The sequence below is a fragment of the Ursus arctos genome, unplaced genomic scaffold (assembly GCF_023065955.2).
Source record: "Ursus arctos isolate Adak ecotype North America unplaced genomic scaffold, UrsArc2.0 scaffold_20, whole genome shotgun sequence".
Lineage (NCBI taxonomy): Eukaryota > Metazoa > Chordata > Mammalia > Carnivora > Ursidae > Ursus > Ursus arctos.
The window spans coordinates 9653893-9681881 of NW_026622875.1; the positions used below are offsets into that span (position 1 = coordinate 9653893).

At 40.3% G+C, this 27989-nt stretch overlaps 1 protein-coding gene and 1 pseudogene across 6 annotated transcripts in view; one reads left to right on the plus strand and one right to left on the minus strand.

Annotated features, from left to right (window-relative positions):
• PLCH1 (phospholipase C eta 1) overlaps positions 1-27989 on the plus strand; it is a 209373-nt gene that overhangs the window by 52762 nt on the left and 128622 nt on the right. The gene's annotated exons all lie outside the window — the stretch shown is intronic.
• Positions 11150-11613, minus strand: LOC113254094 (40S ribosomal protein S11-like; annotated as a pseudogene).

The following is a 27989-nucleotide window of genomic DNA, read 5'->3' on the forward strand; positions in this document are numbered from 1 at the left end:
ATTGTTGTAGTACACTGGGTTTACAGTTCTGGTCGTACTGTGCTGTTTAGCAGTTAGTTCTTTGGCAATAAGGTTAAGCGTGTATACATAGTACGTGGGAAGAACACTGTTTGGATTGGAAAGCCCAGTTTCCGGTAACCCCCACCCCCTGCACTGTTAGCTTTGTGATCTTGGGCAAGTCATGAAGAGTCTCTGAGGCTCAGCTTCCTCATCTGTGAAGGCAAGATGATCTTGGTGCCTCTGCCACTTCATATAGCTGTTGTCAGGTTCATGGGGGCATCTGTTCCTGAGAGCACTTTGTAAGCGGTGGAATATAAAGGACCACACAGGAGTGGCGAGGTTATCCTGATTTCTGCCATGGAGCATTTAAGTACGTTGCATACACCTTTGAGGAGCGCTTGACTTTTTCCTTGAAAATGAACTCACGGTAGCATTCCATTTTGTTCCGTGGCACTCGATGCAAAAGTTCTAGCAATTTTCTGGGGTAGTCCTGACAGGGGTTTCGGAGCTTCATGTAGCCGTGGTTTCCTTAACTGCCTTGGTGATGAACAGGCCGTAGGTGTGTACCGCGCTGGTTTGTCTGAGGTGATCCATGAGTCTGTAATCCATTTGACCTCAAATCTGCAATGACGGCAGCAGCCTTCCTCTAGTGAGTTGAGTCCACTGTAAATATACACTGAGAGCAGATTTCTGGTGCTGTCCCACAGACACTCGGGGGCAAGAGTCTCTACCCTTCAGCGAGCTGTTCTTTCTTCTCTGTGATTCACATAGACCACATAATTGCGTGGTGCTGCGCCTACGTCAGAGCCAGACGCTGCTGGGGAGGGCCAGTAAGCACAGGTAGCCCCGAGTGGGCAGGGGATTTTGATGAAGGACTGGTGCCCAGTGTCCCCAGGATGACCTGAACCAGCTTGGGGTGAAGAAGGGAGGCTCAGACAAAACATTGCCGCCATGGGCAGGTGGATACCCTGTCTTATGAAAGCCAGTGGCTCCCTCATCCTGAGAGCAGGTGTCTCCCTGGAGCGTCCACTTGGGAATCTGCTGAAATCCAGCTCTTTGATTTTGTATGTATGTGTAGGATTCTCGTGGTTTCATCTGTCAGTGTAGTTACATTGGTGATTTTGCTAGAGTGTACTGAGGATCTGGGGTTTCCTGTGTTCAGTGCACAGTGAAGTTTCATGAAAGGAATTAAGCTCAACCAAGTTATCTTTGTTGCTCTTGATTGAGCCTTTCAGATGAAAAGATCGATTGCAGGATATAAATGACACGCTCAAGATCTCCGGACTACCTTATCTGGTGAAGAGCGCTGGCCCTGAAGACAGACTGTGGGGATTCAGATCTCAGGTCTATCTCTCATTTGCTGGGCCAGCTCAAGGGAGTTACTTGACTTTTTCCTGCCTCAGTTTCCACATCTGAAACTAGAGAAAGGATTGTACTTAATTCACTCACAGGCATTGTAAGGATTAAATAAGGTGTGTGCAGTGCTAGGAGAGCAGTCTGAAATATAGTCTGTGCCTCATAAATGTCAGTAATTCTCAAAGAAAATTCTCCATCATTTCAATACTCCAGTGGGAAGGATTATTTCCTCCCTAGTTGAGAATTACTAAACTGACTAGACTTTAAAAAATGTTATTTTTTTCCTGAATGAAAGAAGTAAATGCTCATTCTAAAAAAGTAAAATATAGTTAAATTTCAGAAGAAAAGAACAATACCTAGAGATCTCATTGTTAATCTTTTTCATATATTTTTCTAGTCATTCTGTTTCTATACACATATTTTATATAATTAAAATCATATTGTATAGTTAGTTTGTATCCTTTCTTCGTATAGTATGTCACACATTTTCCAGGTAATGGCAATGTCTCGAACATTGTTCACGGCTAGATAGTATTCTAAAATATGAATGCATGTTTTATTAATCATTCCCTCGTTGATTGGCATTTGGATTGTTGGCAGTTATTGTAATAACTAGCTCTAATGAAATATTCTTGTATATACATTTTTATATTTCTTTTTTTAAAGATTTTATTTATTTGACACAGAGAGCTAGCGCGCGTGCGAGAGAGCGCGAGCGCACGCGCACATGGGGAGGGGCAGAGGCAGAGGGGAAGCAACCTCCCCCCTGAGCAAGGAGCCCAGTGTGGTGCTGGATCCCAGGACTCTGGGACCATGACCCGAGCGGAAGGCAGCCGCTTAACCGACTGAGCCACCCAGGCGCCCCCATTTTTATATTTCTTATGGCTTTATTAAAATTTATGCTCTTAATGTATAATTTATCAGCCGTGTGTGAAAGGTCCTGTGGAATCAACCTCTCACTAAATTACCTAGGCGCTTTGAGTAAAGGGCCAGAGGACAGGGTCTCTGGAAGGGTGTGGTTGGGCACCACCCAGAGGCTCTTTTTCACCCTGAAGTTACTGCTGCTCTCCACGTGCTGTTGTACTCCTTCGAATGCACATAAGACTGTGACTGTGCTTTAAATATTGGATGGCTGGCTGGAGATTACGGTTTTCCAGATGATTTTACTTATTCACCATCTCTGTGTTCCCAAGCCAGAGGCCCTAACAGCTTCTGCCATTGTGGGAATATTCTCTAACTGGGAAGTGTGAGGAATTCTGAAGTTCAGCCTGCAATCTCGTCGATGGTTTTTATAACCTGAAGCGTGGAGCCAGTGGGAAGGATCTGGACCTGGAGTTAGCTGGGCTTGGCTGCCTGGTTCTAGCACAGCTGTGGAGCCTTGGACATCTTGTCCAACGCGAATCTGTTTCCTTACCTAAAATGAAAATATAAGTACTAATATATCCCCTTGCAGGATTTTCATAAAGATTAAGAGAAGGTAACGTTTTTGGTGTTTGGTAAATGGTAGCTTTCATAATGACCTTGCAAAGCGATGGGGCTCCCATGTTTGTGTCAGTAGGTTTTCTAATTGGACTTGGGGGTCTTGGGGCAGATCCATGCCACGCTGTCCCTCTGAGTTGGTCTCAACTTGGAATTATGTGACTGGTGAGATTGAGGTATGTGTGGAGACTGTAGAGTGTATCACCTCTTCAGCATATGACCTGATTAAATGAGGTTCTCTCCAACCAGTGTTTGGAGTGGCAGTTCGCTTGCCTCTGGATATTGAATACCTGTTGACGTAGGCACTGGGAGGTGCTCTTGGCCTGGACTAGCTCATTTACTCTTCAGAAATACCCTACGAAGTGGGTCCTGCGGTCTCCACATGAGACTATTTGGGCTCAGAGAGGCCCCCTTCAGTTGGGCTGTCAGGTTTAACAAATAAAAGTACAGGAAATATTGCATGGGACATACACTACAAAATTATTTGTAGTTTATCTGAAATTCAGACGTAACCGGGCATTCTGTGTTATATGGCCACCCTACCCATAACTTCTCCAAGATCATGCAGTGAAGGAAGGACAAAGCTGGGACTTAGGTTTTCCTCCATCTGACTCTGAAGCCCATGCTGTAGCCAGTTACTCTGTGACGTGTCTGTGAGAAATCAGAAGTAGAACTCAGGTGTGAAAGGTGAGGAAACTGTTGTCAGATGGGGTTTAAAGTCCTTCACTCATTGTAAATTGACAAGCTGAACTCGGAGGCACTTTTCTCTTTCTCCTGATTGGTGGAAGATAATTCCCTATTAGATCTAATGGTTAAAAGTAGAGACAGCTAATGAGGGGTTATGAGATACCTATTATATATGCCAAATACTGTGCCAGAACTACTCTGGAAAAAGCCCAATCTTTTCAAATGAGGATTTCAGGTAGAAATTGTGTGGTTGTTGAGGTGACCCAGTCAAAGGAAGCACCACTGACCCTGAAAGCCTGTTGACCTAGACTTGACATTATACACGACCTTCTGCTGGGAGAACTCTGGGGAGTACCTAGGGGCAACGTGTCAGTCATCTAGGGTCTCTGCTGACCCTAGAATAGGTGTTCAGTTTGAGTCTTTCCAATGGGCTGCACAGAGAATGATTAGCTGCTGCTGAAGAATCGGATATTTAATAAAGTGTAGATATTTCTGGACTCTCAAAAATCCATGAGTTTTCCTTGGCGGTCAAATGCATATTCAGGGGCCATGCCTGCTTTCTAAAAGCTCGCCTGCCTGCTTGCTCACCCTGCCATTCAGGATAAACCTGAGGCACTGCCCATTGCTGTGGTGTTGGGCTTCATCTTTGAGCCAGAGGTCAGCCTTTTTAGGGAGCCTGGCGAGCTTTGAGCGCTAGAGGGCAAGACGCATGAAGAACCTACTGGAAGAAGACTCCCTGTGGATGAGGAGGGGCAGGAGCAGTTTGCTCCCTCCCTCTCTCCTGATTCCCCCAGGATTGTGGTGGGGAATCTTCGGAAGAAAAGGGAAGGGGAAGTTTGCCAGTCTCCCTTAGGAGCACTTTGGTCTCCATCTCTATTCTGGATTGAGTGAGAAATTGACCTAAAGGTGCCTTTTGCTTTTCAGGTAGCTTGGGTTCTGGCAAGTCAGAGGAACTAGAAACCCCCCATTTGGCACCAGTTCTGTGTTTTGGGAACATTAGCGTCTTTTTGTATAAGATTATCTGGGAGTATTAATTGTTTGAATTATTTAACAGGAGTGGGTATTTCTGAGATACCTCGAATTTGGGGGTACCACTCTACATTTAAAGTACTGGTTCGTTCAGATTAAACAATGAACTCCACTGCATTTCTAGGTCAATGTAAAGGATTTCAAGACTAATAACCATTGTATGATAATGATAATACAAAATACCTGATTCTAAGTACTTTATGCGTATTAAATTCTTGCAATAACTTTGAAGTCGGGACTATTATTATGCCTGTTGTACAAATAAGGAAACCAAGCATCAGACCATGTAAGTAACTTGCCCCAGGTCACACAGATGGTTGGTGGCAGAGTCAGGATTTGAACCCAGGTAGAGGGGGAGTGGCAGGCAGAGGGAGAAGCAGGCTCCCCGCCAAGCAAGGAGCCCAATGAGGGACTCGATCCTAGGGCCCTGGGATCATGATCTGAGCTGAAAGCAGATGCTTAACCAACCGAGCCACCCAGGCGTCCTGGGCTCCTAAACTCTTAACTGCTGTTTTGTGTAGTTGTGTGTTTGTGTGTGTGTGTATGTCAGACATAGACATATGTCTGATGCAGTCTTGCAAGAAGGATATCCTAATTATGCGTACTCACACACATCTTTGACATTCAGATTTTTCAGAGGATTTAAGAGTAAACAGTGGGGTTTGCAAATTGGATGAGGGGCATGCCAATTGGGAAACAGGTGAATGGGAAGTGGGGTAGAGCATGATACCTCAAGGGAGAGGGATGGGTTAGTGATCCGGGCTGGGTGGTCCTGGTGGGAGTGGAGTAGAGGGGTTGATGCTGACATTTACAGAATAAATGGGTAGTTCTGAGAGTCTTAGGGGCTTCAGCAGAAACCAGGGAGAAGAAAATGGCAAGAGGCACTGATATTAGAGAATTCTGGGAGGAAGGGAGTTAATGCTCAGGATGGAGAGACTTAGTTACAACTCTTAAATGCAAGACTACAGTAAATTGCTTGTGAAAGACCTGCCCTGCCTCTTTGTCTGTCTACCTATCTCTGTAAAGAAATTGATAAAACCTGCAAATAAATGGTTATGTATGTTTTAGGGAATTTTAATAATATGCTGGTTCATTCACTAAAAACTGGCTTTTTCAGACCCATTCTTGCTACTTAACTTGCCCACAGGTATGTGATTTTTACCTGAGAAGTAGCCATCGCTGCCCAAGTATTTAGAAACTGTAACCTCTTTCATTCTAAATTGGAAACATTCCAGTGTCTTCTGTAATCATGGCTATGTTTGTGTGTGGAATAAGGACAGAAATCAAGGAAAAGCTTCAACGCTGCCAGGAATATGTGCTTACCCTGACTGGCACGAAAGTAGTGTGCAGCGTAGAGGACCACAGATAGCTTATTTTTTAATGGCTTGCTTTTGCCTCCAGTGGAGTGATGTTCGCTTCCGAGAGTGTGCGAGTCTGTGTGCGCGCCTCTGTGTGTCTCTGTGTGTGTGCGTGTTCCTTTTCTGCATTCAGCCTGCGTCACTACCATGGTAATCAGTGTTTCTCAATGGCCTCTGTAGGTGAGGAGCGTTTCTTTGAAGGCTAAAGAGCCGCACTTCCCAGACATTAAATGTGCATAATGCCTGGAGGGTTTTAAGCCCTGCACTAAGCATGCATGTCTCATACCCAAAGTAGCCCCAGCGCCTGCATTCCCACAATCGCGGCAGCCCTGGAGCAGATGCGTGCAGTGCTCCTATCTGCCTGTGCTTTGCACTTTGGGACAAAGTTCTATAATCATAGCTCACGGATTTGTTTTCTCCACACTGTAAAGCCTGAATTGTGAAGATCTCATCATGCCATAAAGGGCAGCATGAGCCAAGTTCTTGGGGCTGCTGAGGATTTCTTTGCCTTTTTTTTTTTCTTTTCCTTTTTGGAGATGTGTATCAGAAAAAGGCTTTGCCTTTAGAGAGAAATTTGACAGCTCTTGCCAATAATGTGTAACAATAGTAAATTTAATGGCAGACCTTGAAGTGTATAAAAACTTAAGTCCAGAAAAAGGTAAGAGTCATACTACTAATTTTAAGGTAAGTGGAATAGTCCTAGTGAAAGATGGGATACATTTCTTAATTTATTTTATGTTTTGTTAAATATTATTTAAATATTTATTTGAACTCTTGACAACATATTTGAGATTCTATTTCAATAGGAGATGAAAAGGTAAAGTATTTTTGATGAGGCAAAGTGTTTTTTTTTTTTTCTTGCAAATGTATACTTCTGTAACAGTAAAATTTGCATGTTGATGAATCGGAAGTGCATTGTAATAAAGTGGTCAGTGACAAAACCATTATATTCTTAGGTTACTAGCCAAGGATGTAGATGTGCTTAAAAATTGTATTTGTCTGACACCTATGAACAGTGAGTTTTAATTTAAACATCTCAAGTCTTCCTCAGTTTGAATAATGAGTAAAGCTGTATTTTAACTTCCTACTATAATCTGGACAGAATGATTCCCCATTTGTATCAGTTAAAGAGAGTCATGTAGAGTGAAAATCATTAGCTTTATAAAATGACATGGTGTAAGTATTCAGCATAGATAAAATGGAGGCAGAATCCATGTATCATGTTCTTTGAATCTGTCAGCTCCTGTAGCGTGAGAAAAACATTTGACAGTATGAGTTAGGAGATCAGAAATTTAAAATACATGGAGATTGTTCTTGAATTACAAGAAATATGCCTGCCTGGTCAGACAGAATAAATGACATGTCAAGAAATGTCTTGGAAACTTGTCTTCCAACTGGAATTCGTCTGTCATTTCAGATTATTCATGTGCGTCTACTCAGATGTAACTTTATCATGTCAGTGCTCCATGTGAGAGCCTGTCGTGAGACTGTTGCTAGCTTATGGTATCAGCTTCAATGTGTCAGGTTCACAGTTCCAGCACTGATGCCTGCTTTTTATGCTAAATATAAATTAGACCATGGATGAGATTTCCGGAGCACAACTCAGGTTTCTAAGCCTGGGAAGGACCTTTTATATAGAAATAGGGTAGGATTTGGGGGATTTGGTTAACTCAATATGCAGTTTGTTGGAAGGATTTTCCACTTAGAGTTTTGTCTTAATATGCTTGGAAACTCTTTTGCATGCTGAATACAGGAGTAAGTTGAAATGCATAGCATATTATTAGGATTGTCTGTCTTTGCACATCACAGAAATAATGATGAAAATGATTTCCATTACTTTTACCATATAAGTAATCTTTAAGATTGAATTAAAGTTAAGCTGAAGCATTATGGTAATTTGAATGAATTTTTCTAATCATATAAGCTTTTAAAGTGGATGAATGTAAGGTGTCTTGTTTCAGGGAAGATGTTTTCATGTACAGATGGTCTTATCAGATTTTTTTCCATGAGCATATATTTCATATTTTACTTATTTTCAATTGTTTTAATGATTCATTTTGCTAAGTGAAAAATTTTCTTTACTGACTGCCCATCTTGGTATTAATTTTAGTGCATGGCAAGACTATTTTAAAAGAAATCTTTCTTCTGAATTCCAGAGCAGTTATAAGGGAAATATCTTAAATTATACAGAGCAATTCCATTTCAGTGTGTATAAAATTAGTCGATTCTAATTTTCATCAATTCTGAGTTGTATTTATTATTAAACAATGTTAGTGGAAGTGGTTTCAATTGATGGGGCTATGAAGTTGAAAAATGTTCATTCAGAACCAGAAAGACCAAAGAAACCCGAGTTTTGATGGTATATCCCTAGTCTTAAAACTGTATATTAAGTGTAAAACTCAAGTTTGCTCCTACGTTTGTATTTATGCATATACTTAGGAAAATATTATTAGCCTCAAATTTCAGTATAATGTACTAAGCCTCTGAGTTGGAAGTCATCTCAGTGATTCTTACCACACTCAAATCTGTAAGGTATTTAAATTGCAACATAAAAACAGAAGTCAGAGGAAGCTTTAGCCATGTAAGGCGAATGTTTTTCTAATCTTGTTATGTCTATGAACCCCAACCTCCCTTTTAGCAACAAGAGCTAATACTACTTCTTACTTCACAAGGTTGTTATATGAATTACTGGTATAATGCCTCTGAAAGCATTTGGGAGATGGAAGGACCCCAGAAATGTAAGATGGTATAATTCTAGAAATAAGGGTAATGCACATTTCATCTGCTTTAATTGAAGAGAAATTGTATTTGTTCTAGAGTGCAAATAAAAAACACTTCGACCTAGAACCTTGGTAGCATCTGCTACTAATTTTCCCCTTGGCTTAGTATAACCTACGGGACAGCAGGGTGCACACTGTGTATTGAATGCCTTATGCTGATGTCAATGTAGGAGTGAGTCCTAGATTTCTAGAGCAGGAAGAAACGATGGCCACCTTACTCTTCTAAGGAGAACAAAAAAATAGGCTGCACATTTTTCTCTAAGATACAAAGTAGATTTGTAGCTGCAATTGGGCCCTCCAATTCCCAGATCATGATGGCTGGACCTACTCTTTTTAATGATACAGATTTTTGCTTTTAGGAGATGCTAAGCATTTTAGATACTTGTGATTTCTTGCTTTATGTCCTTTGAATTCTTTGTAGGAGGGAGGGGAAAATGAGAGTTTCTCATGGAATCCATAACTGTTAATAATTAATTGGTACAGTCAAAGATATGTTGAATGCTTTATATACAAAGTGCTGGTGGGGGATATGAAAGTGAATAAAAGTATTAACCTTTTTAAAAAATAATTCATGGTATAGTGCAGACATACTTCTATCACTGTAATTACGGTAACACTGTAATAGAGAACATTCCAGTGGTAGCTTGAGTGTAGAGAAGTAAGCAAAGGATTTCTGGAGGTAACATTTGAGTTAAGCCTTGAAGAATAAGAAGGAGTATATCTGGTAGATAAGCAAGGAGTGAAGATGAAGAAGTAGGCAAGGGCCGGGTATTATAATAAAGACCTCATAATCCAGGCTAAGAAATTTGGACATTATCTCTCCCTGTCCCCCTCTTCCCCCCACCCAAAGGAGAAGTTTTTAAGCTGGGGAGAGATTAATCTGATTTGAATTTTGGAAAGATCTCTGACAACAGGTTAGAGACTGAGGGGAAGGATGAGACTAGAGCAAGGGAGACCAGAAAGCTCTTGTAGTAAATAGGTGAGAGTACAATGGTCTCATGTTTCTTAGCTTAGACTTTTCACCTTTTCATGAGAAAATATTGGACTCTGAAGTTTACATTGGTGTCCTTTGCCCCTGATCAAAGCTGCCCTAGAATTCACACTGTATCTTCCTCTGTATGCACATTTTATCCAATTACTATCTTGCAATTGGAATACATTAGCTACAAGTAGGTAATTACCTGATGTGAAATTTAACATTTCTGCTCTAAGTTTACAACCTCTTTTTATTAGACAGAATTTTGCCTGATTACGATGAGCTCTGTTTTTCTTTTTTTCAAGATTTTATTTACTTGTTTGAGAGAGAGAGAGAGAGAGAGAGCACAAGGGAGAGGGAGAAGGAGAAACAGGCTCCCCGTCAAGTAGGGAGCCAGATGCGGGACTTGATCCCAGGACGCTGGGATCATGACCTGTGCCGAAGGCAGCCACTTAACTGACTGAGCCACTCAGGCACCCCTCTGTTTTTCTTCTACAGAGAACAAGAAATATTTTCCCCAAGAAGCTCAGAGCACTCCAACTCAAACTTTTTTAGGGTATTATAAGACATTGATTTGAATGTTGTCATGTTGCTTGCATAATCAGTCCAAATATAACAGAGTAGGGAGGTCAGTGGCCATATCTTGGTATTTAACTTTGTTAAAAATTACTATTTCCCTATTTAATGAACAAGGTGAAGCTCATGATACCGTGTACTTTATTCTGTTTCATAGATCAATTAGCCTAGTTCTGAACAATCTAGTAGGGCAAGTTCTTTATCATTGTTCTCATTAAATTTTTTTGCTCTTTTCATGTATTTTCTGTTCTAGATAAATTTTAGAAATAGCCTGAATAGTCCCCAAAGTAATTCTGTTTGGATTTTTTTTAAAAATTGGAACTGCATTGATTATGAAATTGCATTGATTATGGAATAACTGAGGTGAATCACTAACTTTAAGAGAATGAATTCTGCTTTTCAGGAACATAGTAGGACTCACTAAATTTTAAGTCTTTTTTTAATGTCAGTAAAGATTTAGCGGTTTTTTTGAAGAGATTTATTTGAGAGACAGAGCGAGAGCGCATGAGTGCACGAGTGGGGGGAGAGGGGCAGAAGGACAAGGAGAGAGAATCTCGAGCAGACTCCCTGATGAGCATGGAGCCTGACACAGTGCTCCACTCACAGCTTGATCCCATGACCCAGAAATCATGGCCTGAACTGACACCAAGAGTTGGAAGCTTAACCAACTGAACTACCTAGGTGCCCCTAGAGTTTTCTTTCTTCGTGTTGGTCATCTACATTTCTTGTCAGGTTAATTCTTGTGGTGGTTTTAGTTGGTATTGTGAATAGATTTTTGTCAGTTGCATTTTCTTTTTCTTTCTTTCTTTCTTTCTTTCTTTCTTTCTTTCTTTCTTTCTTTCTTCTTTTCTTTTTTTGACTGGGAAAATAACTTTATTTTCTTTGTGGGTGTGGGTAGATGTCTAGTCTCAGAATTTCTAGAATTGCTTCTTCACACCAGTGCGCTTCATGACTTTGGGCATGTTGAAATGCCACAGTTTTGCTCAAGGGCCAGCACTTGCACAGTGGGACGTTATCAATCTGGACATCCCTGAAGCAGGCAAACAGGTGCACAGACATGGTGTTTCTTGAAGCAGTTGTATTTTTGGATATAGTGGAGGTAGTCCTGGTGGATGACAGTGGTCTTCTTCATCTTCATGTTGGTCACCGCACCAGACAGAATCTGCCCTTGAATAGAAACATTACCAGTAAAGGGACATTTCTTGTCAATATACGTGCCCTCAGTGGCCTCCTTGGGAATCTTGAACCCCAGACTGATATTTTTGTAGTGTCACAGGAGCTTCTACTTGCCAGTTTCTCCAAACAGGACCCTCTTATTTTGAAAGATGGTCAGCTGCTTTTGGTAGGCATGCTCAGCCTGAATGTACGCCATTTTTTAAAAAGATTTTATTTATTTATTTGATAGAGAGAGAGAGAGAGAGGGAATACAAGCTGGGGGAGTGGGAGCAGGAGAAGCAGCCTTCCTGCTGAGTGGGGAGCCTGATGCGGGGCTCCATCCCAGGACCCTGGAATCATGACCTGAGCCGAAGTAGACGCTTAACAACTGAGCTACCCAGGCGCCCCTGAATGAACGCCATTTTAAACACAATACTATAAAAGAACTAGTACAAGAAATATGTTTTCTTCTCTTAACCCTCTCCGCCTCTTTCCTAAGGAAATTACTTTTAACTCTTTTACTATCCTTTTTGTAGGATTTTACTGTTACGTTCATATCTCTAAATGATGCATCTATACTACTCTGTTGGTTTTCAATTTTTGATGTCATCTTTTGATTTTCTTCTATGGTGGATGAGGAATTAGCTCACTAATAGCATCCCCACATCTCTTTCAGTTACTTTATTGGTTGGCTATCTTTGTGACTTTAACAATTTCGCTTACATTTTTTTTCTCCTGCTCTGCCAAATAGAAATACTCTACCTAGTGACCATGGTACTCCTTTTACCAATCCTTTCTCTCACTTGTCCCTCCTTACTTCTCTCACATATAATAATTTTTTCATTCTTTTTCAGTATTCATCATTACTCCTTCCATGTTTTAATCACAGGTTGATTTTAGAAGTTTAATATCAATAAAGCTTACATAATATGGCTGCATAAAGTTATGTTATTGTGAGTACATAAATGTTCACCAGAGCAAGTAATCCCCTAATTTAATTTTTAATTGCTCAATTTTAGTTAAGGATACTGCTTTAGAACATGGTATCTGAGGAAAAGGGTAGATTCTGAAGATTTCTATACCAGAGGATGGCATCAAATTCATTAGAAAAAAGTCGAGTACCTAAAAGTCATTTCGACAGCTAGCAATCTTCATCATAACTCAATGAGATGAGTAAAGTTGTTATCTCAACTTTGGGGACGACGAATCTGAGTTACAGAGAGAAAAATAACTTGCCCCAGGTCATAGTGTAATTTTGTAATTGGTAGAGCTGACATTTGAATACTGTTGGCCAACTTTGGAGCCCAGACTTGCAGTCATGTTCTCTCTTAGTGATGCTGTTACTTTCTTGAAGTTGGTAAGATACAGAGGCAAGAAACAATGGACTGCCTTCTCTGTTAAAAAAAAAAAAATTGTTACCATTTTTGTAAAGACATCTTGGTTTAATTTCTTCTCTCTGCATATGGTGTTCCCTGGAGTAAATGGGCCGGCAGCCGAGTACTTCCTGATTAAGAGAAGGAAGAGCTATGAGGTAATTGATATAGGGCTTGGCATAGGGAAGCAGTGGGGTAAGAATGGTTATAGGGTGGGACCAGATCATGCAAGGTCTTTAATATCCCCCTGAGGAGTTTGGGCTGAATCTAATGAAGAAGGAAAGAAGACGATGAGCTTTGGAGTTGATGGGTGATATAAAAGTTGTAGTTGAGGAAAAAAGAGTGGCTTTTGAGGGAAAAAAAAAAAGTACCATGAAGGATTGATAAAGGGTCCTGCAATCTACTTGAGAAATTGGTTCAGGCATATCAAGGCCATGAGCCCTAGTCATGGACTTTTTCACAAACGTTCCATTACTATCTCTAATTACTTGTCAGCAAAACAGAAGCTATCATGAGCAAGTTAGAGTTATTTCAGCTGTCTCTTTGAAGAAAGGTAAATGATTATTTCTATTGATCTGTTTAAAGAGTAAGTCATGATTGTAGATGTGTGTAATAATAAGGTTTTCATCTAATTCAGTGACCTGTTGCTTCTTGCTTTTAAAAATCTGTGTCTGTATTGTCTGTTTTTTCAGGTATGGTGTGAAAAGATAAACCCCGAGAGAATATACAGGCAGGGGTCTGAGGCACCCCTCCCCCCAAATGCAGATATAAAATCAGAAAAGAAGGGACAAAATAAAAGACAGCTTTAAAGGCCTGTTGTGTTACTCTCTCTTTTATAATTTCTCCTTGCACATTTTTTCTCTCATGTCTATGTTCATTTATCATCGTTTGCCCTTTTCTTTATTCTTTATTTTGAATGTCCAAAATTATATCTGATGACTTTTTTAAAAAACCCAAGCAATATTGATCGTATTAAATACTAAGTAAAATTTTTCCTTGCCTTTCTCCCTCCTTAGATGTCACCATAGTTGATACTTCGTTTGGCTTGTGGACTTGTATCCTTCCAGAGTGTGTGTACACGTGTGTGCACACATACAGAAAGGAGCCACACCACTAGTGCCGGTCTCACAGGGAATTACACTTTTAAGTGATGAAGGACCATGAAAAATATAAATTTTTTCATAACCTACCTTCCTGTTGCTTCTTGTTGAGTTCCCATAGGGACACGAGACAAGACTTCAGCCGGAACCTAGGAACTAAATGCCTCATATTGTGAACCTTCTCTTGGCGTTAAGGTTTTAAGGTTAATTTCAGTTATTTTGTGCTTTCCTTATTCTCTAATTTTTGCACTTTTAAAATTTATTCACTTCTTTTCTCATGTTCTTATTGGTGTTTTGAAATATGGCAGGGCCAGAAAATCCACTTGGAAAATGAGAGAAGGCAGGCATGGGGAGCATAATAAATAGGGATATACAAATTTTGGTGGTGGGGTGGGGAAGAAGAGGGACCAGGTCTCAAGTTTCTTATTTAATTTAATTTAATTTAATTTTTTTAAAGATTTTATTTATTTATTTGACAGAGACAGCCAGCGAGGGAGGGAACACAAGCAGGGCAAGTGGGAGAGGAAGAAGCAGGCCCCCAGCGGAGGGAGGAGCCTGATGTGAGGCTGGATCCCAGAATGCTGGGATCACGCTTAACGACTGCGCCACCCAGGCGCCCCTTTTATCATTTAATTTTAATCTTATATGAAGAATTTGGCCAGTCCTCTTAGAGTCATTCTGGTGCATAGTCATTCTGAACTTTATTTCCTATTCTCTCACTATTTGCTTACTTCCTCCTGTCTCAAACGTATGCCTTAATTCCTGAGGAAGTGGCGAGTGGAAGCTAGGTATACACAAGGGGAGAATAAAAGACACGAAGAGTGAAGCTGTTCCGTTCTCCTCACACTTGCCTTCTTTTTCCACTCTGGGCACTCACTCTACTATTCACTGTCATCTCTCCTCCACCAAGTCTGCCTTTTTGTGTTTAAACTTCCTTCCTAAAGTTTTCGCATTTCCCTTCTCTTTTCACAGAAAGAAAGTTTGGACTGTATTGGGTTTGTAAAGCTACACGCGAGTCTACGAAGATAAGAATCCGTGGGTGGGTGTCACTCTGGCTCTGACGTGTGTTAGCTGGAGGATGCTGGAGCCATTGGCTACGCTTCTATTTGGTCTCGGGGATCTTCCTAAGATGCGTTCCACGTCTTTTCTTGTTCTGAGTTCAGAGAAGTATCATTAAGAACAAACACAAAGCAATGCAAATATTGGCAAAAACCCTGAAGATTATAGAGAGCACCAAAGTGATGGAGTTCTGAGGTTGTCAGTGGTCAGTGCAAATGACGTCCGCAGGCCCCGGCTGACATTCTCCTATTCCCCAGGTGGATAGCACCCTTATTTGAAGAGAGGGTTCAGTTTTGGTCACGGCGTTTAAAGAAGGTAGTGGGGAAAGTAGCATATGGTAAGGAATAGCCACAGAAGGGAAAATGGGTTCTTTCCTTAGGAACAGGTCAAGTTTAAGAGGCTGGACATAACGTTTCTTGGTTGAACTATCCACTTTTATAATTCTGTGGCTTCTATTTTTTTTTTTCTTTTTAAGATTTCTTCTTTTGACTAACACATGTGCGTGGGGGGGGGGTAGTTTCCATGCCGTTGCTTTTTTGTGCTGCTTCTTTATCCCGTACTCATGTATTGTTGTCTTCCAGATACAATTCTTTTTTTTTTTTTAAAGATTTTATTTATTTATTTGACAGAGAGAGAGAGAGCCAGCGAGAGAGGGAACACAAGCAGGGGGAGTGGGAGAGGAAGAAGCAGGCTCACAGCGGAGGAGCCTGATGTGGGACTCGATCCCATAACGCTGGGATCACGCCCTGAGCCGAAGGCAGACGCTTAACCGCTGCGCCACCCAGGCGCCCCTCCAGATACAATTCTAAGTTTACACTTCTTTGTTCAATTTCTTTAATTTCTCATTTACTCAACACTTAAATATATTTTCTTATTTTTATTCATATTACTGGGATCTTCTCCCATTCTCACACACAACCTGTTCTCTTTTTTTCTTTGTCATTTCTTTGTTTCTTTATATCCGCAACAAGAAAAGAGGGATGCTAGTGTCAGGGAGAGCCCCAGAAGTTCTAATCTAGGACTTTTTCAGTGCTCTGGTACAGTGCGGGGGGGGGAGGGGAGTTATGGGATTTGAAGTAAAATAGCAGAAAAACAACCAAAAGTTCTAATAACAGCTTAGCTCTTTAGGTAATCACCTGGGTCAATTTCTCTGGCACTTATTTTCTTCATTTAAAAAATACTGATTCTGTGCCTTTCAAAGAATTGCGAAGATTAATGAGATGATGTGTGTGACAAGTCTTGTCCAGTGGTAGGTATATAAGCCTTAAGTAAATGTTACATCTTTCCCCTAATCACAGATGCCTGTTCATTTTAGTATCTATGTTACACACACACACACACACACACACACACACACACACACACCTTTCTTTCTCTCAGGATTGACAACCTGTATCGGTTTTCTGTTTGTATTTTTCCTCTAACCCTGTGTACTTACCCTTTTCCCTAGCTACTACATAAACAAAACCTAAGTCAAGCATATGATAAAGGTGTGAAAGAAAAACCTAAGGAAGTGTAAGTTAAACAAGTCCTTAGTTGATTTTAATTAGCAAGACAGCTTATTATTTAGAGTGCATAAATGTGGAAACACATTCCCCACTCCATTCCGATAATCACCGCATACCCACAATTCTCAATATCACCTGAGGTCTAATATCTGATCATTTGCTCTAACTTCTCTCATGATGTTTTTCAAATCCAAAAGTTGCTCTACTTCTAGTCACCTAGACTATTGCAGAAATTAAGCACCCTGTCCCCTTACTAAGGATAACTTCCCAGTGTTGTGGATTAAGGATTTTCCACAGGCCAGAGAGGCTGTTTTAAAAAATACAAAGAAGAGGACCGAAAAATTTTTAACTGTGTTTTCAAAAATTAAAAGAATGAAATACAGTTTGTGTGTGTGTGTGTGTGTGTGTGTGTGTGTGTGTGTGTGTGTTACCTTACCTGACAGGCAAAGGATAAAAAAAACCAAACCAAAAAACCCCAGATGATATTTAGTGTCGGCAGAGGCGTGTGAAAATGGGCACTTCCCTAAAATGCCAGTGGGAATTTGAATTAGTGTTTCTGGTTGGCAGTTTGACAGTAGACAAACCCTTCAGCTCAGTGGCTTTGTTTCCAGAAACTATTCCTATCAAAGTACCTGCACATTTGCACACAGATATGGCAATAGGAATGTTTATTGCAGTATTTTTTTTTGTAATAGCAAGAAAAGGCGAACAACCTACATGTACACTAATAGACAGTTTTTTCTTAATGCCTAAATGTATGTGCATAAAAAAAAAGGAAAGGAAGCTCAGAAGTTTATGCCTCAAACTGGTAATACCAGTTACCTTTGACTATAGGATTATGTATAACTTTCTTCTTCATAATTCTTCGCACATTGATAATTTGCATATATTCCATTGAGAAAAGATGAACATCAAATCTACTTAAAAAATCTGCTTATTAATATATAGGCTCCCAGCTGTGCTCTGATTAGGCCAGTACTATCTTGAGACCCTTGAGGTGGTCTCACTGCTTTCAGCCTCTTCCTCTGGTTGAGTGTGCTAAAAGCAAGTCTCTTGTTCTTTCCAAGTCCTTTTTCCTTAGTGTTGTCCTTTTCCTTTTTTTTTTTTTTTTTTTACGATTTTAGGTATTTATTTGACAAAGAGACAGAGACAGCCAGCGAGAGAGGGAACACAAGCAGGGGGAGTGGCAGAAGGAGAAGCAGGCTCCTGGCTGAGCAGGGAGCCTGCTGTGGGGCTCCATCCCAGGACCCCGGGATCATGACCTGAGCTGAAGGCAGACGCTTAATGACTGAGCCACCCAGGCGCCCCAGTGTTGTCCTTTTCCAGTGTTCATCTTTGCTGCCTCTCCTTCCACCGCTTAGATAGTAAACTACCATCAAACCATTTAGAACAATTTGTTCTTTCTTGAAGGCATCCTTTGTTTGTCTTGATATATCCCTTGTCAGAAATATATTCTCTTCCGCCTCATGAGCCTGGTAAACGCCATCTTTAATATCTCTGCTGCATTAGTTAAGGCATACTAGCCACTGTAAAATTATTAAAGCTCTGTATCTTTAGGACTCAATACACATTTCATGCTGCTTTCACGGGTGTTCCTGGATGAGTGGCTCTCTTCCAGGTGGTGATTCAGGGGCTCAGGCTCCTTCTGTCTTGTGGTTCTGCTCTTGTCAACATTTGACTCACAAGGTGGCCCGAGGTGTGTCTCCTTTCCAGCCAACTGAAAGGGGAAAAGAAAATAGAGAATCACATGCAGATTTTTATGAGGAAGTTTTAGTGGGCAAGGCCTAAATTCTACCAGCCAGAACCTAAGCACGTGGCTAAGACATGGCTAGGACCACAAAGGAGCCTGGGAAGTGTAGTCTCTGTGTGCCGTGGACGAAGAGGAAACGGGTTTTGGTGAACACATAGTAATTGCTGCCTTAATAGGCAGAAGCTCAACCCCTAGTTCCATGCCTAGCTCTGTAATGTCTTCAAGTTTTTGAATTTATTTGAGCATTAGTTTTCTTATTTATAAGACCTATCTACTACAAAGTGTTAGTATAAAGATTAAATTTTGAATCATCATACATGAAATAGATTCATAAACTCTGAAATGTTATGCAAATACAAGGAGGGCACTTCCATGAACACAGTTCTCACCGTTTGGCTTTTTTAAAAAAGTGTGCCTGGGGGCGCCTGGGTGGTTCAGTCGTTAAGCATCTGCCTTTGGCTCAGGTCATGATCCCGGGGTCCTGGGATCCAGCGCCGCATCGGGCTTCCCGCTCAGTGGGAAGCCTGCTTCTTCCTCTCCTGCTCCCCCTGCTTGTGTTCCCTCTCTTGCTGTGTCTCTCTCTGTCAAATAAATAAAATCTTAAAAAAAAAAAAAAGCGTACCTGACTTGTAGATTAGACCAGGAATTGGCAAACTACAACCTGTGGGCCAAACCTGGCCAGCTGCCTATTTTCGTAAATAATTAGAACATAGCCATGTTCCACAGTTTGTGTTTTCTCAGGCTGCTTTTGCATTACATGCAAAGTTGAATGAGTGCCACAGAGACTGTATGGCCCGCAAAACCTACAGTGTTTACCATCTGGCTCTTCGCAAAAGAAGTTTGCCAACCTTTGGACTAAACCGTGAGTGTCTGCAGTATTACTCATTTGTATTTAGTAGCGTCTGAGATGTAGCATATGCCCAGGGAATCTTTGCTGAGGGGCTGAGGTCTCTTTTTAGAGCCTATAGTTCAGAAATTATGCAGCTGCAGGCAATTTCAGTAGGAACGATGCCTCTCCACTAGAGTGGATGGACACTAGGTGCCTTTGCACTCTTTGAATAGCCAGATAGCCAAGATAATCAGGCGCCCTGAGTTCAGTCCCAGCTGAATCCCCTCTACTGTGCTGCCTTTGCCAGGTTCTTTTCTAAACATAAGCCAGTGCCCTTTCTAGAATGTCGTTATAATTGGTACAGTCCTCAAACTGTTTATAGCGCACCAGTATTCCACTCGTTATGGTTGGCACATATTAAGTGAATGATTATTGCAGTGAATAAAAGGCAGGGTAACGGACACTTGACTGAGAAATGATTTGATATTACAAGTGCACTGTTTCATTAATGTTGGTTTCTGCTTGTTACGTAGCCTGACTTTCGCTAGTTTGAAGACGTAACAGCCTGAACAATAGTGGTGCAAACTCGAGGTTCACTGAGCTAAATTTATTGATGCCCAGTAGCTGTTACGCATCATGCATTGTACTAGGTGCCAAGGATGGTACGTTAAATAAGTCCATCATCCCAGCTTGAGGCACATAGAGCTTCGTAGAAGAAGATACGGAAAGAATGGGCAGATCTCTCCTTACCTTTCACAGATAGGGAGAATTTTGTTGGGAGATACTTTTAGAGGCATTAATATCTGGAGCAACAGTTCCTTCAACTGTAATAATCAGGAGGTTGAATACTTTGGCTGGTTTATGGAAAAGTAGGGGAGAAGGGCAGAAGAGGAGAGAGAATAAGAGGACAAAAGATTTCATCAGTTAATTAATGATAGAACAGGGTCAAGATTTACTTCTCCACGAGTATTCTTAGTTACCCAAATCTAACCAAAGGCACTTGTCTAAATTGATTAAATCACATGGTACAAAAGAGGTGTTTTTGCAGCTATGTTTAGTACACACATTTTTGTAGCTTTCTCTTTTACCTTTTTGTTTGGAACAGTTAGATTTTAAAAGGATGCAAAAACACAAGGTATGTACTTAGAAAATTTTTGTAGAATTTAGCTATTGAAAATACCTGGTATGTTACTCTAAGAAATTTGCAGAACATGGACAGGATCTCATTCCACTTGGCATCCTTAGAATAGACACGATGGCCTACATAGAGTCTATGCTCAGTAATTGTTTATTGATAAAATATTTGGAATTTTGCAATTAGAATGAAAGATTTAATACCCTTTTTAATCACAAAACAAAAGGAGAAAGAAATATATATACCTAGAAGGCAAAGATCAATCAATAGTTCAGAGTTCTCACTGGGGCTGGGATGTTTGGTTGCCTGCATTCTCTGTTCTCTCTGGCCTCCTACTTTGCCTAGTTTCAGCCTTGTGATATAAAAGCTTTTAGATGGTGGCAGTAGTTCCTCTAATTCTTGTGAATGTCCCCATCATAAGCTTGTCTAAGCAGTGCTTTCAAGGTCTTTTATTGAACTACACAGGTGATAGGCCCCAAGCTGGGATATGGAAGATGGCAGCTTCAATTTGGGTCAGCTGTTAGGCTTTCTCTATAAATTCTGCTGATTCACTAAGGGGACCATCCTCCCCTTTTCTTCAAAATGCCAGTTCTTCATGTGGCATTATGTTTGAAAACTGCAGGCAGATAGGGATTTGGACTATATGGAATGTTCTGCAGAGCACATCAGACCTGTGTTATTTGGTAAATTTCATATGAAATTCAATTACCTATGAAGTCACCCTAAGGGAGCCTCTCATCCTAAGATAACATAGGAAAGAGAAAATTGTCAATTTATTTTCCAACAAGTAATTTTTTTTAAAAGGAGCATGTTGATTTTCTTTTAATAATGTAAAATCCAAATGCACAAAAGATGAGACAAAACTCGTGAGACTGATATGGGTAAACAGGTAGAAGAATTATTTTAACCACCCACCGCCACCTCGACTCCTGCTGCGGTTGAAATAATTTAGCTCAAGTTCAGGTGCAGCTATAGTTAGAGCATCTCCGACATTAGGATATTAGGAGAGAGTATATGTTTCTTGGGGACAGAAACAGTATTGTTTTCCTTCATAAATCTCTACACTCCTTAGTATAGTGTTGTGTACGTGGCAGGTTTCTAGGAGCTTTTAACTATTGAAAAGTCCTTATTGTATAAGACCTACTATTGCTGGCTGGAAATAGCCTTGGAGTTTTCTGCTGCAATCTCAATTTCAGATGCCTTTAGTTTCTGCAGCATTCTGAAGAATTTCAGAATTTGCTCTGAGAGCTAGCCTGGGGAGAGAATAGGTCAGTAAAAGTGGCTGTTGACTTCTGAAAGAACATAGTTCCAAAGATGGTGTGTTCAGATGGTCACAGGTCTGTGGTTTTAAGGAATGTTTGACTTTCCATTGTGTTCAGCCTGTTAGGCCCCAAGGACCATGACGCAGAGCGGGGAGTGGCTTTATAGTTCAGGTGCTGGTGCTTTCTCGAAAGGTCCAAGTCTAGAAAACGTCTGGCTCCCTCATCCATGGATATAGAAAATGAGTCTAAGAAATGCTTTCCAGGGGCGCCTGGGTGGCACAGCGGTTAAGCGTCTGCCTTCAGCTCAGGGCGTGATCCCGGCGATATGGGATCGAGCCCCATGTCAGGCTCCTCTGCTAGGAGCCTGCTTCTTCCTCTCCCACTCCCCCTGCTTGTGTTCCCTCTCTCGTTGGCTGTCTCTATCTCCGTCGAATAAATAAATAAAATCTTAAAAAAAAAATAAATGCTTTCCATGTTAAGTAAATCACATAGTGGGCTCCTGGCATACCAGTGTCAAATGAAGCAGAAAGGTCTTTCTTCTAATGATTGATTGATGTTTGAAAAAGATTAGGTGTGAATGACCATCTCACCGCTGGCAGGTGCTCAGGAGCAGTAAAGGAATTCTGCAGTTTGGAGCTCCAGAAGGCTCCTTGGTTCTTCAGATAGCCTTTGTTATCCTGATGGACTAGGAGCTTGAATGACCTGTACCCAGCATCCTTCATGGTCGTGAGCTCTATCGCTTCTTTTTTTTTTTTTTTTTTTAAGATTTTATTTTTTTTATTTATTCAACAGAGATAGAGACAGCCAGCGAGAGAGGGAACACAAGCAGGGGGAGTGGGAGAGGAAGAAGCAGGCTCACAGCAGAGGAGCCTGATGTGGGGCTCGATCCCACAACACCGGGATCATGCCCTGAGCCGAAGGCAGACACTCAACCGCTGTGCCACCCAGGCGCCCCTCTATAGCTTCTTGATGCTTCAAAGAAACTGGGGAGGCTTGGTTTCCAGTGGCTGGTGGATTGTGAGGGGCTCCACATATTTCCAGATGGGGTAACTAGGGAGACAGTTTGGATTTTTGCTTTTCAATGTGGTACTGCCTCGTTGAGCTTTAACTCATGACAAGGAGATAAGTTGATTCTGTGGTCTGCTGGGTAATTATGTGTTCTAAGTAAGATTAACTTCTTAATTACTTCTGAAGGAGAAGCTGTAATATTGAACTGTGATTGTTTTTGGCAGGCAGCCAGAGAGAGAGCACAATTAAATGTGTGACTACTTCTTTCCAACTATGAAAGGCATACCTCTAGGTAGGATTATTTAGCCACTGGATCAAGACAGACCGAAGTCCTTGCATCAAAGATGAATGGAGATTAAATGTAGAAACAAACTTGTTTAAAATCAAGTTTTATTTTTTAAGGAATACCCTTTACTAAATTATTTTGTGCTTTACTGATTAAGCTTAAGGAGTAAATAATGGGAAATGATTGGGAATATCTTATCTTTTTCTCAAAAGTACAGTTTCAGATTATGTAATTCAATACATATTTTTAAAATAACAGAAGGGAGGAAAAATTCTATTTCCTGCCACCCTCTTAAGTTCTGTGGCTGGGGCCCTGTAATTTGGAGGGACAAAAGGCAAAAGAATAAGAAGAAACATACACATTTTTTAATATAAGTTTTATATGACATAGGAGCCTTCATAAGGTAATGAACAACTAAAGGAACAGTTGAGCCTGAGTGTTTTTTTGTTTTTGTTTTTTTTAGAAGATTTTATTTATTTATTTGACAGGGAGAGACAGCCAGTGAGAGAGGGAACACAAGCAGGGGGAGTGGGAGAGGAAGAAGCAGGCTCCCAGCGGAGGAGCCTGATGTGGGGCTCCATCCCATAACGCCGGGATCACGCCCTGAGCTGAAGGCAGACGCTTAACGACTGAGCCACCCAGGTGCCCCCTGAGTGTTTTTATACTAGGTTTGATGAAGAGTGAGAAAAAAAAGTGTTAGGACAAAAGGGTGTGAGCTAAGAGTAGTGAACGGGGGGAAACAACACTGGCTCTGTTGGATTTTTCCTGGCATCCCTGTCTTCACAGGTAAGGATGCGCTTTATAAGGAGGTTTAGGAAGGGCACCTCTCACAAGAGAGCGTTATGTATGACCTACTTCGGAGGAAAAGGAGGAAGTCAGAGAGTTCTTTCTGTACCTGCCATGTCAAATATTCAGTATGCCCAGGTGCCATATTTCAGGGTAGTGTATTCTGACATTATAATGTCGAACTGTGAATTCTATTTCCTCTAATCCTTTACTTGAGCTAATCAGTACTCAGCTGAAGGGCAACCCTCTGCAGATGTCCAGAGGGCTCTCTCTAAGCCGTTCTCTCCTCTCCTGTCATCTGTCCTATGAACTCTAGCTGCCTTGGTCTCCTTGGACTCCCAACTTTGTCTTCTCAACTCAAAGAGACCATTGAGCTGTTCCTGGGTTTCCCCTTTCTAAGTCTAGAAAATCTCTCCAGGCAGTAAGCAGAGGTAACCGTTCAGTTCATTTCATGTGATTCCCAGCTCTTGGGGATTACTGTTCTTCATGGTCTATGATGGGGTTCAGGACACGCTAACCCAGAATATGGCACCTTGGCATGTCGAATATTGTAAGCCAAAGGATTTGAGAAATGGCATGCGCAGGAAGGACTTTCTGACTTTCCCCTGTAGCGGGTCATAAAACCCAAGAAGGAAGTTTGTTGGGATATAATTGACAATCAACATTGTGTAAGTTTGAAGTGTGCAGTGTGTTTTATTTGGTACACTTACATGTTGCAAAATGATTACTCCCTTGGTATTAGCTAACACCTCCATCATGTCGCATAATTACCATTTCCTTTTTGTGGTGAGAACATTTAAGGTGTGCTCTCCTCACAACTCCCAAGTATACAATATAGTATTGTTAACTATAATCACCATGTTGTATATTAGATCCTGAGAATTTGTTCATCTTACAACTGGAAGTTTATACCTTTTACTAATATCTCCCTATTTTCCTCATTCCTCAGCCTCTGGCAACCACCATTCTATTCCCTGTCTCTGTGAATTCAGCTTTTTAAGGATTCCACATATAAGTGATATCGCTTGTCTTTCTCTGCCTGGTTTATTTCACTTAGCATAATGCCCTCAAGTTTCATTCATGTCGCAAATGGCAGGATTTTCCTTCTTTTTCTTGGCTGAGTAATAAATATTCCATTGTATTATATGTGTGTGTGTGTATGTATATATATGTGTATATATGTATGTATATGTATATATATGTGTATATATGTATGTGTATATATATGTGTGTGTATATATATGTGTATATATATGTGTGTGTATATATATGTGTGTGTATACTACATCTTTATCATTGATGGACACTTAAGTCGTTTCCATGTATTGGTTGTTTTGAATAATGCCTTAATGAACGTAGGAGTGCCGCTATCTCTTTGAGATCCTGTTTTCATTTCTTTTGTATATATTCACAGAAGTGAGATTGCTAGGTCATATGGTAGTTCTATTTTGAATTTTTTGAGGAATCTCCATGCTGTTTTCATAGTTGCTATGGAATTTACATTCCCACCAACGCCGCACAAAAGTTGCCCTTTTCCTGCATCCTTGCCAACACTTGATATTTCTTTTTGGTGATAGCCATTCTGTCAGGTATAGAGTGATGCCTCATTGTGGTTTTGATTTGCATTTCTCTGATGATTAGTGTTATCAAGCATCTTTTCATGTACCTGTTGGCCATTTGTATGTCATCTTTGGAAAACTGTCTATTTAGGTCTTCAGCCCATTTTTAAATCAGATTGTTTGTTGTTGCTATGAGTAATTTGTTGCTAAGAGTTGTAAAAGTTCTTTATATGTTTTGAATATCAATCATTTATCACGTATATGACTCACAAGTGGTTTTTTTTTCCCATTCCATAGATTGTGCTTTCATTTTGTTGATTGTTTCTTTTGCTGTGTAGGAACTTAGTCATTTGTTGTAATCCCACTTACTAATTTTTGCTTTTCTTGCTGTACTTTTGGTATCCTATCCAAAAATATCATTCTGAAGTCCAGTGTCATGGAGTCTTATCCCTATACTTTTTTTCTAGGAATTTATGATTTCAGTCCTCATGTTTAAGTCTTTAATCCTTTTTGAATTAATTTTTGTGAGTGATGTAAGACAGAGATCCAATATCATTCTTCTGCATGTGGTTATTCATTTTTTCACTATTTATTGAGGAGACTCCCCTTTCCCCATTGAGTAATCTTGACTCCCTTCTCTAATATTAGTTGACTGTATATGCAATGGTTTATTTCTGGATTCTCAGTTCTGTTCCATTGGTCTATGTGTCTGTTTATTTGACAGTACCATATTGTTTTGATTACTATAGCTTTGTAGAGTAGTTTGAAATCAGGATGTGTGATTCCTCCAGCTTTGTTTTTTCTTTCTCAGTATCATTTTGGCAATTTGTGGTCTTTCCTGGGTCCATATGAATTTTAGGATTGGTTTTTCTTCTTTCTTTCTTTCTTTCTTTCTTTTTTTGTGGGGGGGAAGATTTTTATTTCTTAAGTAATCTCTACACCCAACATGGGGCTTGAACTTAAAACCCCAAGATCAAAAATCACATGCTCCACCAACTGAGCAAGCCAAGCACACCAGGGTGTTTGTTGTTGTTGTTGTTGTTGTTGTTGTTGTTGTTTTTGGTGAAAAATGGCATAGGAATTTTGATAGGGATTGCACTGGATCTATAGTATGAACATGTTAACGATATTAATTCGTCCAATCCATGAACATGGGGTATCTTTCCATTCATTTGTGCTGCTTTCTTTCATCAGTCTTATAATTTTCAGTGTACAGATCTTTTACCTCCTTGGTTAAATTTATTCCTAAGTATTTTACTGCTTTTGATGCAATCATTAATGGGATTTAAAAAAAATCTTAAGATGTTGCATTGTTAATGTATAGAAATGCAACTAATTTCTGTATGTTGATTTTATACCCTGCAACTTTACTGAATTTGTTGAGTAGTTCTAATAGTTTTTGGTAGAGTCTTCAGATTTTCTTTATATAAGATCATATCATCTGCAAAAAACCCCCACAATTTTATTTCTTCCTTTCTGATTTGGATGTCTTTTATTTCTTTTTCTTGCCTGATTGCTCTAGGACTTTCAGTAGTATGTTGAATAGGAGTGGTGAAAGTGAGCACTCTTGTCTTATTTGCAATCTTAGAGGAAAAGCTTTCAGCTTTTCACCATGGGGTATGATGTTGGTTGTGGGTTTGTCATATCTGACCTTTATTATGTTATATTCCTTGTATACTCAACTTATTGAGTGTTTTTATCATGAAAAAATGTATTTTGCCAAATGCTTTTTCTGCATCTATTGAGATGATTGTATGATTTTATCTTTCATTCTATTAATGTGGTATATTAAATTCATTGATTTGTGTATGTTGAATCATCCTTACACCCCAGGGATAAGTCCCACTTGATCATTGTGTATGATTCCCTTAACATACTGTTGAATTCTGTTATTAATAATTCATTGAGAATTCTTGCCTCTGTGTTTCTCAGGAATATTGGTCTCTAGTTTTTTTGTAGCATCCTTTTCTAGCTTTTGTGTCAGGGTAATGCTGGCCTTGTAAAATGAGTTTGGAAGGGTTCCCTGAAAAGGACTTTCTGACCTTCCCCTGAAGTAGGTCATAAAACTCTCATGTGAGAAGTGTCCATATAACCAGAGGACATCAGCATCTTTATCTCTGAAAATGAAGGGACACAGAGAGGAATCTGAGCAAACAGACATTGCTAAGTTTCCCACAGTTGACTACACTTACCTCATACTCTTTGTCCTACAGTATCTTTCCATGAGTTTCTACTTTTCATCAAATCTAGCATAAAATCTCTCATGTTTAACTGTTTCTTTGGATCCTAACTTCCTTATGAAGGCTCCCATATTATATAAAACTTACATTAAATAAATCTGTATGTTTCTCCTGTTGATCTGTCTTTTGTTACAGGGGTCACAGTTGAGAACTTACTAGGGTAGGGGAAGAAGATACCCAAAGTCTTGAAATCTATTGTTTCACATATCTTGTTTGTTTGTTTATTTTTTATCTTTTTTTTTTTTTTTAAGATTTTATTTATTTATTTGACAGAGAGAGACAGCGAGAGAGGGAACACAAGCAAGGGAGTGTGAGAGGGAGAAGCAGGCTTTCCGTTGAGCAGGGAGCCTGATCCAGGGCTTGATCCCAGGACCCTGGGATTATGATCTGAGCTGAAGGCAGATGCTTAATGGCTGAGCCACCCAGGTGCCCCATATTTTTTATCTTTTTTAAAAAAGATTTTATTTATTTTGAGAGAGAGAGAGAACACAAGCAGGGAGAAGGAGCAGAGGGTGATGGAGAAGCAGACTCCCCACTGAGCAGAGAGCCTGGCTTGGGACTCTGGGATCATGATCTGAGCCAAAGGCAGATGCTTAACAGACTGAGGCACCCAGGCACCCCTGTTTGTTTATTTATTTGGTGTTTTACTCTATTTTGGTCAAAAGCAGAAATCTCTTTCCTGAACTATGCTTGCATGT